The sequence below is a fragment of the Eriocheir sinensis genome, unplaced genomic scaffold (genome assembly GCF_024679095.1).
Source record: "Eriocheir sinensis breed Jianghai 21 unplaced genomic scaffold, ASM2467909v1 Scaffold206, whole genome shotgun sequence".
In the NCBI taxonomy this organism is placed as follows: domain Eukaryota; kingdom Metazoa; phylum Arthropoda; class Malacostraca; order Decapoda; family Varunidae; genus Eriocheir; species Eriocheir sinensis.
In genome coordinates, this window is record NW_026111473.1 from 244,013 (window position 1) to 263,123 (window position 19,111).

Below are 19,111 nucleotides of genomic sequence, written 5' to 3' on the forward strand. Positions count from 1 at the left end.
AGATTATTTAATTGGTATTTTGTATACATATTTTTATACGCATGTACATTATTTAATGTGTGTTTTGTATATATATTTTTATGCAAATTTACTTTATTTTATGTGCATTTTTGTACATGTATTTTTATAGAAATTTGCGTTATTTGATGTGTATTTTGTATATGTTTTCTCATACAAATTTACATTATTTTATTGGTATTTTGTTTATTTATTTTGATACGAATTACATTATTATATGTGTATTTTGTACAAATTTCATATACGTATTTACATTATTTAATGAGTATTTTGTTTATATATTTTTATACAAATCCACTTTATTATATGTGTATTTTTATAAATATTTTGATACAAATTTACATTATTTTATGTACTTTGTATATATATTTCAATTCAAATTTAGCTTATTTTACTTTTGTGTATTTTTGTGTATAGTTTTATACAAATTTACGTAATTTAATGTGTATTTTGTATTTTTATATTTATACAAATACACATTCTTGTATTGGTATTTTGTTTATTTATTTTGATGTGAATTTACATTATTTTATGTGTATTTTGTATACATTTTTTTATACGTACTTACTAAATTTTATGTGTATTTTGTATATATATTTTTATAGAAATCTACCTTATTTTATGTGTATTCGTATATATATTTTGAAACAAATTTACATTGTTTATATGTATTTTGCATATCTATTTAAATACAGATTTACCTTATTGTATGTGCATTTTGTAAATTTATTTTAATAGAAATTCAATTATTTTATGTGTATTTTGGTATGTATATTTTTTATAAAAAATGCGCATTTTATGTGTATTTTGCATCTTAATTTTCATACAAATTTACATTATTTTATTAACATTCTGTGTATTTATTTTGAAACGATTTTACATTATTCTATTTGTGTTTTGTTATTTTTTTTTATATATATTTACATTATTTAATGTGTATTTTGTATATATATTTTATACAATTTTACGTTATTTTAAGTGTATTTGTTTATATATTTTCATTCAAATTTACATTATTTTAAGTGTATTTTGTATATGTATTTAAATACAAATTTACCTAATTTTATGTGTATTTTGTATATTTCTTTTCATACAAATTTTAATTATTTTTGTGTATTTTTGTATATAGTTTTATACAAATTTATGTTATTTCATGTGTATTTTGTATATCTATTTTCATATAAATACACATTCTTGTATTGATAGTTTGTTTATTTATTTTGACGCGAGTTTACATTATTTAATTGTGTATATGTATTTTTATAAAAATATACTTTATATCATGGGTATTTTGCACCTTTATTTTCATACAAATTTACATTATTTTATTGATATTCTGCTCATTCATTTTGATACGATTTGACTTTATTCAATGTGTATTTTGTATATTATTTTCATAAAAATTTACATTATTTTATGTGTATTTGTTTATATATTTTGACACAAATTTACAATATTTTATGGGTATTTTGTATATATATTTCAAAAGAAATTTACCTAGTTTTACGCGTATCTTGTATATCTATTTTCATATAAATTCAAATTATTTCTATGTATTTTTGTATATATTTTAATACAAATTTTAGTTATGTTATGTGTATTTTATAAATTTCTTTTCATTCAAATATATATTATTTTATTGGTATTTTGTAGATTTATTTTGATACGAATTTACATTATTTTATATGTACTTTGTATATATATTTTTATACGCATTTACATTATTTAATATTTATTTTGAATATATATTTTTATACAAATTCATAGTATTTTATGTGTATTTGTATATATATTTTCATATAAATTTACATTATTTTATGTGTATTTTGTACATATATATCATTACAAATTTACCTTATTTTATGTTTATTTTGTATGTGTATTTTGTATATTTATATTTATACAAATACACATTCTTTTATTGGTATTTTATTTATTTATTTTGACTCGAATTTACATTTTTTATGTGTATTTTGTATACATTTTTTTATACGTATTTACTTAATTTTTTGTGTATTTTGTATATATATTTTTATAGAAGTCTATGTTATTTTATATGTATTCGTATATATATTTTGAAATAAATTGACTTTGTTTTATATGTATTTTTGCATATCTCTTTCAATACAAGTTAACCTTATTGTATATGTATTTTGTATATTTATTTCAATACAAATTTAAATATTTGATGTGTATTTTGGTATATATATTTTTATAAAAAAAAGCGCTATTTGATGGGAATTTTGCATCTTTATTTTCATACAAATTTACATTATTTTATTAATATTCGGTGTATTTATTTTGATACGATTTTACATCATTCTATTTGTTTTTTGTATATATTTTTTTATACATATTTACATTATTTAATGTGTATCTTGCATATATATTTCATACAAATTTATTATCTATTACTTATTTTCATACACATACACATTCTTTTCATGATATTTTGTTTATTTATTTTGACACGAATTTACATTACTTAATATGTATTTTGTATATATATTTTTATACGTATTTACATAATTTCATGTGTATTTTGTATATTTCTATAGAAATCTACGTTATTTTATGTGTATTCGTATGTATATTTTGAAACAAATTTACATTCTTTTTTATGTATTTTTGAATATCTCTTTCAATACAAATTTACCTTAATGTATATGCATTTTGTATATTTATTTCAATACACATTTAAATATTTTATGTGTATTATGGTATATATATTTTTATAAAAAATGCGCTATTACATGGGAATTTTCCATCTTTCTTTTCATACAAATTTACATTTTATTATTGATATTCTGTGTATTTATTTTGATACGATTTTACATTATTCTATTTCTTTTTTGTATATATTTTTTTATACACATTTACATTATTTAATGTGTATCTTGCATATATATTTTATACAAATTTACGTTATTTTAAGTGTATTTGTTTATATATTTTCATTCAAATTTACATTATTTTATGTGTATTTTGTATATGTATTTCAATACAAATTTACCTAATTTTATGTGTATTTTGTATATTTCTTTTCATACAAATTTTAATTATTTTTTGTGTATTTTTGTATATAGTTTTATACAAATTTAGGTTATTTTATGTACGCATTTACATTATTTAATGTGTTTTATATATATATATATATATATATATATATATATATATATATATATATATATATATATATATATATATATATATATATATATATATATATTTTTATGCAAATTTACTTAATTTTATGTGCATTTTTGTACATATATTTTTTTAGAAATTTGCGTTATTTTATGTGTATTTGTATATGTTTTCTCATATAAATTTACATTATTTTATTGCTATTTTGTTTATTTATTTTGATACGAATGAAAATAGATATTCAAAATATACATAAAATAAACGAAATTTGTATTGAAATATATATACAAAATACATAAAATAATGTAAATTTGTATCAAAATATTTTAACAGATGCGCATAAAATAACGTAAATTTCTTTTTAAAATATACAAAATACACATTAAATAATGTAAATATGTATAAAAAAAATATATACAAAACACAAATAGAATAATGTAAAATCGTATAAAAATAAATACACAGAATATTAATAAAACAATGTAAATTTGTATGAAAATAAAGATGCAAAATACCCATTAAATAACGCATTTTTTATAAAAATATATATACCAAAATACACATAAAATCTTTAAATTTGTAATACAATAAATATACAAAATGCACATACAATAAGGTAAATTTGTATTGAAATAGATATGGAAAATACATATAAAACAATGTAAATTTCTTTCAAAATATATATAAGAATACATATAAAATAACGTAGATTTCTATAAAAATATATATACAAAATACACATAAAATGAAGTAAATATGTATAAGAAAATGTATACAAAATACACAGAAAATAATGTAAATTCGTATCAAAATAAATAAACAAAATACCAATAAAAGAATGTGTATTTGTATAAATATAAATATACAAAATACACATAAAATAACGTAAATTTGTATAAAACTATATACAAAAATACACAGATGTAATTAAATTCGTATGAAAATATTTATACAAAATACAGATAAAATAAGCTAAATTTGAATTGAAATGTATATACAAAATACATAAAATAATGTAAATTTGTATCAAAATATTTATAAAAATACATATAATAACGTAAATTACACATTAATACACATTAAGTTATGTAAATACGTATAAAAAATATGTACAAAATACACATATAATCATGTAATTCGTATCAAACTAAATAAACAAAATAGCAATAAAATAATGTAAATTTGTATGAGAAAACATATACAAATACATATAAAATAACGCAATTTTTTAAAAAAATATATGTACAAAAATGCACGTAAAATAAAGTAAATTTGCATAAAAATATATATACAAAACACACATTAAATAATGTAAATGCGTACATAAAATAACCTAAATTTGTATAAAACTATATACAAAAATACACAAAAATAATTTAAATTTGTATGAAAAGAAATATACAAAATACACATAAAATTAGGTAAATTTGTATTGAAATACATATACAAAATACACATGAAATAATGTAAATTTGAATGAAAATATATAAACAAATACACATAAAATAACGTAAATTTGTATGAAATATATATTCAAAATACACATTAAATAATGTAAATATGTATAAAAAAATATATACAAAACACAAATAGAATAATGTAAAATCGTATCAAAATATATACACAGAATATTAATAAAATAATGGAAATTTGTATGAAAATTAAGATGCAAAATACCTATAAAATAACGCATTTTTTATAAAATTATAGATACCAAAATACACATAAAATATTTGAATTTGTATTAAAATAAATATACAAAATGCACATACAATAAGGTAAATTTGTATTGAAATAGATATGCAAAATATATATAAAATAGTGTAAATTTGTTTCAAAATATATATACGAATACACATAAAATAACGTAGATTTCTATAAAAATACATATACAAAATACACTTAAAATTAAGTAAATACGTATAAAAAAATGTATACAAAATACACACAAAATAATGTAAATTCGTATAAATATAAATAAACAAAATACCAATAAAAGAATGTGTATTTGTATAAATATAAATCTACAAAATGCACATAAAATAAGGTAAATTTATATAAAACAATATACAAAGATACACAGAAGTAATTAAATTTGTATGAAAATAGATATACAAAATACACACAAATATTTAAATTTGTATTGAAATACATATACAAAATGCACATACAATAAGGTATATATGTATTGAAAGAGATATGCAAAAATACATATAAAGCAATGTAAATTTGTTTCAAAATATATATACGAATATACATAAAATAACGTAGATTTCTATAAAAATATATATACAAAATACACATAAAATAATATAAATACGTAGAAAAATATATATACAAAATACACATAAAATAATGTAAATTCGTATCAAAATAAATAAACAAAATACCATTAAAGGAATGTGTATTTGGATAAATATAAATATACAAAATACACATACAAAATAAACATGAAATAAGGTAAATTTGTAATAAAATATATGTACAAAATTCATATAAAATAATACCATGAATTTGTATAAAAATATAAATTCAAAATAAATATTAAATAATGTAAATGCGTATAAAAATATATATACAAAGTACATATAAAATAATGTAAATTCGTATCAATATAAATCAACAAAACACCAATAAAATAATATATATTTGAGTGAAAATAAATTTACAAAATACACATAACATAACTAAAATTTGTATTAAAATATACACAAAAATACATAAAAATAATTTGAGTTTGTATGAAAATAGATATACAAAATACACATAAGACTAGGTAAATTTCTTTTGAAATACATAAACAAAATACACACAAGATAACATAAATTTGTATAAAACTATATACAAAAATTCACAAAAATAATTTAAATTTGTATGAAAATAAATATACAAAATACACATAAAATTAGGTAAATTTGTATTGAAATACATATACAAAATACACATAAAATAATGTAAATTTGAATGAAAATATATAAACAAATACACTTAAATTAACGTAAATTTGTATAAAATATATATACAAAATACTCATTAAGTAATGTAAATATGTATAAAAAAATATTTCCAAAACACAAATAGAATAATGTAAAATCGTATCAAAATAAATACACAGAATGTTAATAAAATAAAGTAAATTTGTATGCAAATTAAGATGCAAAATACCCATAAAATAACGCATTTTTTATTAAAATATATTACCAAAATACACATAAAATATTTGAATTTGTATTAAAATAAAAATACAAAATAAACATACAATAAGGTAAATTTGTATTGAAATAGATATGCAAAATAAATATAAAACTATATAAATTTGTTTAAAAATATATATACGAATACACATAAAATAACGTAGATTTCCATAAAAGTATATATTCAAAATACACATAAAACGAAGGAAGTACATATAAAAAAAATGTATACAAAATACACTTAAAATAATGTAAATTCGTATCAAAATAAATCAACAAAATACCAATAAAAGAATGTGTATTTGTATAAATATAAATATACAAAATACACATAAAACAACGTAAATTTAAATAAAACTATATACAAAAAATACACAGAAGTAATACAATTTGTATGAAAATAGATATACAAAATACACACAAAATAAGCTAAATTTGAATTGAAATATATATACAAAATACATAAAATAACGTAAATTTGTATCAAAATATTTATACAAATACACATATAATAACTTAAATTTGTCTAAAAATATATAAACAAAATACACATTAAATAATGTAAATACGTATAAAAAAATATGTACAAAATACACATATAATCATGTAATTCGTATCAAAATAAATAAACAAAATACCAATAAATTAATGTAAATTTGTATGAGAAAACATCTACAAAATACACATAAAATAACGCAAATTTCTATAAAAATATATGTACAAAAATGCACATAAAATAAAGTAAATTTGCATAAAAATATATATACAAAAAACACATTAAATGATGTAAATGCGTATAAAAATATGTATACAAAATACCTATGAAATAATCTAAACTCGTATCGAATTAAATTAACAAAATATCAATAAAATAATGCAATTTTGGATGAAATTGTATAGGGAAAATACATATAAAATAATAATGTAAATTTGTATCAAAATATATACGAATACACACAATAAAATAACGTAAATTTTAATGAAAATATATATACAAAATACACATAAAATAATGTAAATACGTAGAAAAATATATATACAAAATACACATAAAATAATGTAAATTCGTATCAAAATAAATAAACAAAATTACACTAAAAGAATGTATATTTGTAGGAAAATATATATACAAAATACAAATAAAATAACTAAAATTTGTATAAAAATATATACAAAAATACACAAAAATAATTTAAATTTGTTTGAAAATAGATATGCAAAATACACATAAAATTAGGCAAATTTGTATTGAAATACATATACAAAATACACATAAAATAATGTAAATTAGGCGAAAATATATAAACAAATACACATAAAATAAAGTAAATTTCCATAAAATATATATACATAATATACATTAAATAATGTAAATATGTATGAAATATATATACAAAGTACACATAGAATATTGTAAAATCGTATCAAAATAAATAAACAGAATATCAATAAAATAATGTAAATTTGTATGAAAATAAAGATGCAAAATACCGATAAAATAAAGCATATTTTAATAAAAATACATATACAAAAATACACTTTGAATAATTAAATTTGTATTAAAATTAATATACAAAATGCACATACAATAAGGTAAATTTGTATTGAAAAAATATGCAAAATACAAATAAAACTGTAAATTTGTTTCAAATATATATACGAATACACATAAAATAACGTAGATTTCTATAGAAATATATGTACAAAATACACATGAAATGATGTAAATACGTATAAAAATATATATACAAAATACACATTAAATAATGTAAATTCGCTTCAAAATAAATAAACAAAATATCAATAAAAGAATGTGTATTTGTATGAAAATAGATATACAAAATACATATAAAATAACCTAAATTTGTATAAATCTATATACATAAATACACAAAAATAACTTAAATTTGTATGAAAATAAATATACAAAATACACATAAAATTAGGTAAATTTGTATTTAAATACATATACAAAATACACTTAAAATAATGTAAATTTGAATGAAAATATATAAAGAAATACACTTAAAATGATGTAAATTTGAAAAACTTTGTATACAAAATATACATTAAATAATGTAAATATGTATAAAAAAATATATACAAAACACAAATAGAATAATGTAAAATCGTTTAAAAATAAATACACAGAATATTAATAAAATAATGTAAATTTAACCATAAAATAACGCATTTTTTATAAAAATATATATAAAAAAGTACACATAAAATATTTGAATTTGTATTAAAATAAATATACAAAATGCACATACAATAAGGTAAATTTGTATTGAAATAGATATGCAAAATACATATAAAACAATGTAAATTTGTTTCAAAATATATATACAAAATACACATAAAATGAAGTAAATACGTATAAAAAAATGTAAGAAAATTCATATAAAATAATGTAAACTCGAATCAAAATAAATAAACAAAATACCAATAAAAGAATGTGTATTTGTATAAATATAGATGTACAAAATACACATACAAAATAAACATAAAATAAGGTAAATTTGTATTGAAATATATGTACAAAATACACATAAAATAATTTAAATTTATATGAAAATATATATACAAATACACATAAAATACCATGAATTTGTTTAAAAATATATATTCAAAATAAATATTAAATAATGTAAATGCGTATAAAAATATATATACAAAGTACATATAAAATAATGTAAATTCGTATCAATATAAATCAACAAAATACCAATAAAATAATATATATTTGAATGAAAATAAATTTACAAAATACACATAACATAACTAAAATTTGTATTGAAATATATACAAAAATACATAAAAATAATTTGAGTTTGTATGAAAATAGATATACAAAATACACATAAAACTAGGTAAATTTCTTTTGAAATATATATACAAAATACCCATAAAATATTGTAAATTTGTGTCAAAATATATAAACAAATACACATAAAATAACGTAAATTTGTATGAAAAATATATACAAAATACACATAGAATAATGTCAAATCGTATCAAAATGAATGAGCAGAATATCAATAAAATAATGTAAATTTGTATGAAAATAAAGATGCAAAATACCCATAAAATAAAGCATATTTTTATAAAAATACATATACAAAAATACACATAGAATAATTAAATTTGTATTAAAATTAATATACAAAATGCATATACAATAAGGTTAATTTGTATTGAAAAAATATGCAAAATACACATAAAAGTGTAAATTTTTTTAAAAATCTATATACGAATACACATAAAGTAACGTAGATTTCTATAGAAATATATATACAAAATACACATGAAATGATGTAAATAAGTGTAAAAATATACAAAATACACATTAAATAATGTAAACTCGCGTCAAAATAAATAAACAAAATATCAATAAAAGAATGTGTATTTGTATGAAAATAGATATACAAAATACACATAAAATAACTTAAATTTGTATAAAACTATATACAAAAATACACAAAAATAATTTAAATTTGTATGAAAATAAATATACAAAATACACATAAAATTAGGTAAATTTGTATTAAAATACATATACAAAATACACATAAAATAATGGAAATTTGAATGAAAATATATAAACATATACACTTAAAATAACGTAAATTTGTATCAAATATATATACAAAATACACATTAAATAATGTAAATATGTATAAAAAAAATATATACAAAACACAAATAGAATAATGTAAAATCGTATCAAAAATAAATACTCAGAATATTAATAAAATAATGTAAATTTGTATGAAAATAAAGATGCAAATAGCCATAAAATAACGCATTTTTTATAAAAATATATATACCAATATACACATAAAATATTAAAATTTGTATTAAAATAAATATGAAATATGCACATACAATAAGGTAAATTTGTATTGAAATAGATATGCAAAATACATATAAAACAATGTAAATTTGTTTCAAAATATATATACGAATGCACATAAAATAACGTAGATTTCTATAAAAATATATACAAAATACACATAAAATGAAGTAAATACGTATAAACAAATGAATACAAAATACACATAAAATAATGTAAAATCGTATCAAAATAAATAAACAAAATACCAATAAAAGAATGTGTATTTGTATAAATATAAATATACAAAATACACATAAAATATCGTACATTTGTATAAAACTATATACAAAAGTACACAGAAGTAATTAAATTTGTATGAAAATAGATATACAAAATACAGCTAAAATAAGCTAAATTTGAATTGAAATGTACATACAAAATACATAAAATAATGTAAATTTGTATGAAAATATTTATACAAATACATATAATAACGTAGATTCGTTTAAAAATATATAAACAAAATACACATTAAGTAATGTAAATACGTATAAAAAATATGTACAAAATACACATATAATCATGTAATTCGTATCAAAATAAATAAACATAATACCAATAAAATAATGAAAATTTGTATGAGAAAACATAAGGCAAAGTTCTATAAAAATATTTGAACAAAAATGCACATAAAATAAATTAAATTTGCATAAAAATATATATACAAAACACACATTAAATAATGTAAATGCGTACATAAAAAAACCTAAATTTGTATAAAACTATATAATAAAATACACAAAAAACAATTTAAATCTGTATGAAAAGAAATATACAAAATACATTTTAAATTAGGTAAATTTGTATTGAAATACATATACAAAATACACATCAAATAATGTAAATTTGAATGAAAATATATAAACAAATACACTTAAAATAACGTAAATTTGTATAAAATATATATGCAAGATACACATTAAATAATGTAAATGTGTATAAAAAAAATATATACAAAAAACAAATAGAATAATGTAAAATCGTATCAAAATAAATACACAGAATATCAATAAAATAATGTAAATTTGTATGAAAATAAAGATGCAAAATTCTCAAAAAATATCGCATTTTTTATAAAAATATATATATACCAAAATACACATAAAATATTTAAATTTGTATTGAAATAAATATACAAAACGCATATACAGTAAGGTAAATTTGTATTGAAAGAGATATTCATAAATACATATAAAACAATGTAAATTTGTTTCAAAATATATATACGAATACACATAAAATAAAGTAGATTTCTATAGAAATATATATACAAAATACATATGAAATTATGTAAATACGTATAAAAATATATATACAAAATACATATTAAATAATGTAAATTCGTGTCAAAATAAATAAACAAAATATCATGAAAAGAATGTGTATTTGTATGAAAATAGATAATAGATAATAAATTTGTATAAAATATATATGCAAGATACACATTAAATAATGTAAATATGTATAAAAAAGTATATACAAAAAACAAATAGAATAATGTAAAATCGTATCAAAATAAATACACCGAATATTAATAAAATAATGTAAATTTGTATGAAAATAAAGATGCAAAATTCCCATAAAATAGCGCATTCCTTATAAAAATATATATACCAAAATACACATAAAATATTTAAATTTGTATTGAAATAAATATACAAAATGCACATACAATAAGGTAAATTTGTATTGAAAGAGATTTGCAAAAATACATATAAAACAATGTAAATTTGTTTCAAAATATATATACGAATACAAATAAAATAACGTAGATTTCTATAAAATATATATACAAAATACACATAAAATGAAGTAAATACGTATAAAAAAATGTATACAAAATACACATAAAATAATGTAAATTCGAATTAAAATAAATAAACAAAATACCAATAAAAGAATGTGTATTTGGATAAATATAAATATACAAAATACACATACAAAATAAACATAAAATAAGGTAGATTTGTAATAAAATATATGTACAAAATACACATAAAATAATGTAAATTTATATGAAAATATATATACAAATACACATAAAATACCATGAATTTGTATAAAAATATATATTCAAAATAAATATTAAATAATGTAAATGCGTATAAAAATATATATACAAAATACATATAAAATTATGTGAATTCGTATCAGTATAAATCAACAAAACACCAATAAAATAATATATATTTAAATGAAAATAAATTTACAAAATACACATAACATAACTAAAATTTATATTAAAATATATACAAAAATACATAGAAATAATTTGAGTTTGTATGAAAATAGATATACAAAATACACATAAAACTAGGTAAATTTCTTTTGAAATGTATATACAAAATACCCATAAAATATTGTAAATTTGTGTCAAAATATATATAAATACACAAAAAATAACGTAAATTTGCATGAAAAATATATACAAAATACACATAGAATAATGTCAATTCGTATCAAAATGAATGAGCAGAATATCAATAAAATAATGTAAATTTGTATGAAAATAAAGATGCAAAATACCCATAAAATAAAGCATGTTTAAAAAATACTGATACAAAAATACACATCGAATAATTAAATTTGTATTAAAGTTAATATACAAAATGCGTATAAAATTAGATAAATTTGTATTGAAAAAATATGCAACATACACGTTTACTCATACAAATTTATATTATTTTATTGGTATTTTGTTTATTTATTTTCATACGCATTACATGATTATATATGTATTTTGTATATATTTTTTTTATACGTATTTACATTATTTAATGTGTATTTTGATTATATATTTTTATACAAATTTACGTTATTATATGTGTATTTGTATAAATATTTTGATACAAATTTGCTTTATTTGATGTATTTTGTATATATATATACATATATATATATATCAATTCAAATTTATCTTATTTTGTGTGTATTTTATATATCTATTTCCATATAAATTTAATTATTTCTGTGTATTTTTGTATGTAATATTATATAAATTTACGTTATTTTATGCGTATTTTTTTATATTTATATTTATACAAATACACATTCTTTTATTGGTATTTTGTTTATTTATTTTGATACGAATTTACATTATTTTATGTGTATTTTGTATACATTTTTTATACGTATTTAGTTCATTTTATGTGTATTTTGTTTATATATTTTCATTGAAATATACGTTATTTTATGTGTATTCGCATATATATTTTGAAACAAATTTACATTGTTTTATATGTATTTTGCATATCTATTTCAATACAAATCTAAATTAGTGTATGTGTATTTTGTATAATTATTTTAATACAAATTAAATTTTTTTGTGTATTATGGTATATCTATTTTTATAAGAAAATATGTTATTTTATGGGTAGTTTTCTTCTTTATTTTCATACAAATTTACATTATTTTATTAATATTCTGTGTATTTATTTTGATACGATTTTACAATATTCTATTTGTGTTTTCTATATATTTTTTTATACATATTTTATACACGATTTTACATTATTCTATGTGTATTTTGTATATATATTTTATACAAATGTATGTTATTTTATGTGTATTTGTTTTCTTTTCATAAATATTTAAATTATTTTATGTGTATTTTGTACATGAATTTAAATACAAATTTAACTAATAATATGTGTATTTTGTATATCTATTTTCATACAAATTATTTTTTTTTTGTATATATATTTTTATACAAATTTAAATTATTTATGTGTATTTTGCTTATATATTTTAATATAAATTTACTTTATTGTATGTGCATTTTTATATTTATTTTGATACAAATTTAATTATTTTATGTATTTTGTATATTTATTTTTTATTACATTTACATTATTTTATTGATATTCTGTTTATTTATTTCATACGATATTACTTTATTCTATGTGTATTTTGAATATGTATTTTTACACATATTTACATTATTTAATGTATATTTTGTTTATATATTTTATGCAAATTTACGTTATTTTATGTGTATTTTTTTATAAATTATCATACAAATTTAATTTATTTTATGTGTATTTTGTATATGTATTTCAATACAAATTGGCCTAATTTTATGTGTATTTTGCATATTTATTTTCAAACTAATTTTAATTATTTTTGTGTATTTTTGTATATATTTTTATTTTGATACGAATTTACATTATTTTATGTGTGTTTTGTATATATACTTTTCTACGTATTTAAATTATTTTATGTGTATTTTGTATATGCATTTTCATAAAAATTTACGTAATTTTCTTGTGTGCATTCGTATATATTTTCATACAAATTTTATACAAATTCATGATTTTTTATGTGTATTTGTAGAAATATTTTCATACAAATTTAGATGTGCATTTTGTATATATTTTTATAGAAATCTACGTTATTTTGTGTTTTCGTATATATATTTTTAAACAAATTTACATATTTTTATATATATTTTGCATATCTATTTCAATACAAATTTACCTTAATGAATGTGCATTTTGTATATTTATTTTAATACAAATTTAAATATTTTATGTGTATTTTGGTATATATATATTTTCTAAAAAATGCGTTATTTTATGGGTATTCTGCATCTTTATTTTCAAACAATTTTACATTATTTTATTAATATTCTGAGTATTTATTTTGATACGATTTTACCCTATTCTATTTGTGTTTTGTATATATTTTTTTCATTCATATTTGCATTATTTAATGTGTATTTTGTATATATATTTTATACAAATTTACGTTATTTTAAGTGTATTTGTTTATATATTTTCATTCAAATTTACATTAGTTTATGTGTATTTTGTATATGTATTTCAATACAAATTTACCTAATTTTATGTGTATTTTGTATATTTATTTTCACACAAATTTAAATTATTTTTGTGTATTTTTGTATGTATTTTTTATATTTATTTTCATTAAAAAATACGTTTTTTTATGTGTTTTCGTATATATATTTTGAAATAAATTTACCTTGTTTTAAGTGTGTTTTGCATATCTATTTCAATAAAAATACCATATTGTTTGTTCATTTTGTATATTAATTTTAATACAAATTTAATTTTTCTATGTGTAATTTTGTATATGTATTTTTATAAAAATATGCTTTATTTTATGGGTATTTTGCATCTTTATTTTCACACAATTTTACATTATTTTATAGGCATTCTGTGTATTTATTTTGATTCAATTTTACATTATTGCATGTGTATTTTGTATATATATTTTATAAAAATGTAAGCTAAATTTGAATTGAAATCTATATAGAAAATATATAAAATAATGTAAATTTGTATCAAAATATTTATACAAATACACATATAATAACGAAATTTTTTAAAAAATATATGAACAAAATACACATTAAATAATGTAAATACGTATAAAAAAATATGTACAAAATACTTATATAATCATGTAATTCGTATCAAAATAAATAAACAAAATACCAATAAAATAATGTAAATCTGTGTGAGAAAACATATACAAAATACACATAAAATAACGCAAATTTCTATAAAAATATATGTACAAAAATGCACAAAATAAAGTAAATTTGCATAAAAATATGTATACAAAACACACATTAGATAATGTAAATGAGTAAAAAAATATGTATACAAAATACCTATGAAATAATCTAAATTCGTATCGAATTAAATTAAGAAAATACCAATAAAATAATGTAATTTTGGATGAAAATATATATAGAAAATACATATAAAATAACCTAAATACAAATACAAATATACACATAAAATAATTTAAAATTAAATGAAATAAATATAAAAATAAACATAAAATAAGGTAAATTTGCAATGAAATATATGTAAAAATACACATAAAATAATATAAATTTGTATGAAAATATATATACAAATACACATAAAATAACATGAATTTGTATAAAATTTGTATCAAAATATATACGAATACACACAATAAAATAACGTAATTTTTTATGAAAATATATATACAAAATACACATAAAATAATGTAAATACGTAGAAAAATATATATACAAAATACACATAAAATAATGTAAATATGTAAGGAAAATATATACAAAATACACCTAGAATAATGTAAAATTGTATCAATATAAATGTACAGAATATCAATAAAGTAATGTAAAAATGAAAACAAAGATGTAAAATACCCATAAAATTACTCATTTAAAAAAATATATATACAAAAATACACATCAAATAATTAAATTTGTATTAAAATAAATATACAAAATACACATACAATAAGATAATTTTTTATTGAAATAGATATGCTAAATACACATAAAATAATATAAATTTGTATCAAAACATATACGAATACACAAAATAAAATAACGTAAATTTTTATGAAAATATATACAAAATACACATAAAATAATGTAAATACGTAGAAAAATACATATTTAAAATACACATAAAATAATGTAAATTCGTATCAAAATGAATAAACAAAATTCCAATAAAAGAATGTATATTTGTAGGAAAATATATATACAAAATACAAATAAAATAGCTAAAATTTGTATAAAAATATATACAAAAATACACAAAAACAATATAACTTTGTTTGAAAATGGATATGCAAAATTCACATAAAATTAGGCAAATTTTAATTGAAATACATGTAATATCTATTTTCATACAAATTTAATAATTTTTTTTATTTTTGTATATAGTTTTATACAATAATACGTTATTTTATATGTATTTTGTATATTAATATTTATACAAGTACACATTCTTTTATTGGCATTTTGTTTATTTATTTTGATACGAATTTACATTATTTTATGTGTATTTTGTATACATTTTCTTACACGTATTTATTTCATTTTATGTGTATTTTGTATATATATTTTTATAGAATTCTACGTTAATTTGTGTGTATTCGTATATATATTTTGAAAGAAATTTACATTGTTTTATATTTATTTTGCATATCTATTTCAATACAAATTTACCTCATTGTATGTGCATTTTGTATATTTATTGTAATACAAATTTAAATATTTTACGTGTATTTTGGTATATATATTTTCATAAAAAATGAGGTGTTTTATGGGTATTTTGCATCTTTATTTTCATACAAATTTACATTATTTAATCAATATTCTGTGTTTTTGATACTATTTAACATTATTCTATTTGTCTTTTGAATTTATTTTTTAATACATATTTACGTTATTTAATGTGTATTTTGTATATATATTTCAAACAAATTTACGTTATTTTAAGTGTATTTTTTTAAATATTTTTATTCAAATTTACATTATTTTATGTGTATTTTGTATATATATTTCAATACAAATTTACCTAATTTTATGTGTATTTTGTATATTAATTTTTCATACAAATATTAAATATTTTTTTTGTATTTTTGTATAGAGTTTTATACAAATTTACGTTATTTTATGTATATTTTGTATATTTATATATATTTTAAAACAAATTTACGTTATTTTATGCGTATTTGTTTAATTATTTTGATAAAGATATACATTATTTTATGTATTTTTTATATATATTTCAATACAAATTTATTTTATTTTATACATATTTTGTATATCTATTTTCATACAAATTTAAATTACTTTTGTGTATTTTTGTATAGAGTTTTATACAAATTTACGTTATTTTATGTATATTTTGTATATTTATTTTCATACAAATTCACATTCTTCTATTGGTATTTTGTTTATTTATTTTGGTACGAATTTACATTATTTTATGTGTATTTTGTATATATATTTTTATACGTATTTACATCATTTTATGTGTATTTTTTTATATATATTTTTATAGAAATTTACGTTTTTTTATGTTTATTCGTATATATATTTTGCAACAAATTTACATTGTTTGATGTGTGTTTTGCATATCTATTTCAATACAAATTTACCATATTGTATGTGTATTTTGTATATTTATTTTAATACAAATTTAACTATTTGATATGTATTTTTGTATATATATTTTCATAAAAATATGCTTTTTATATGATTATTTTGCATCTTTATTTTCTTACAATTTTACATTATTTTATTGATATTCTGTGCATTTATTTTTTATACGATTTAACATTATACCCATTAAATAACGCATTTTTTATAAAAAATATATATACCAAAATACACATAAAATATTTAAATTTGTATTACAATAAATATACAAAATGCACATACAATAAGGTAAATTTGTATTGAAATAGATATGCAAAATACATATAAAACAATGTAAATTTGTTTCAAAATATATAAGAATACACATAAAATAACGTAGATTTCTATAAAAATATATATACAAAATACACATAAAATGAAGTAAATACGTATAAGAAAATGTATACAAAATACACATAAAATAATGTAAATTCGTATCAAAATAAATAAAAAAATACCAATAAAAGAATGTGTATTTGTATAAATATAAATATACAAAATACACATAAAATAACGTAAATTTGTATAAAACTATATACAAAAATACACAGAAGTAATTAAATTCGAATGAAAATAGACACAAAATATACACAAAATAAGCTCAATTTCAATTGAAATATATGTAACAAATACATAAAATAAAGTAAATTTGTATCAAAATATTTTTACAAATACACATATCATTACGTAAATTTTATATAAAATATATAAACAAAATACACATTAAATAATGTAAATACGTATAAAAAAATATGTACAAAATACACATATAATCATGTAATTCGTATCAAAATAAATAAACAAAATACCAATAAAATAATGTAAATTTTTATGAGAAAACATATACAAAATACACACAAAATAACGCAAATTTCTATAAAAATATATGTACAAAAA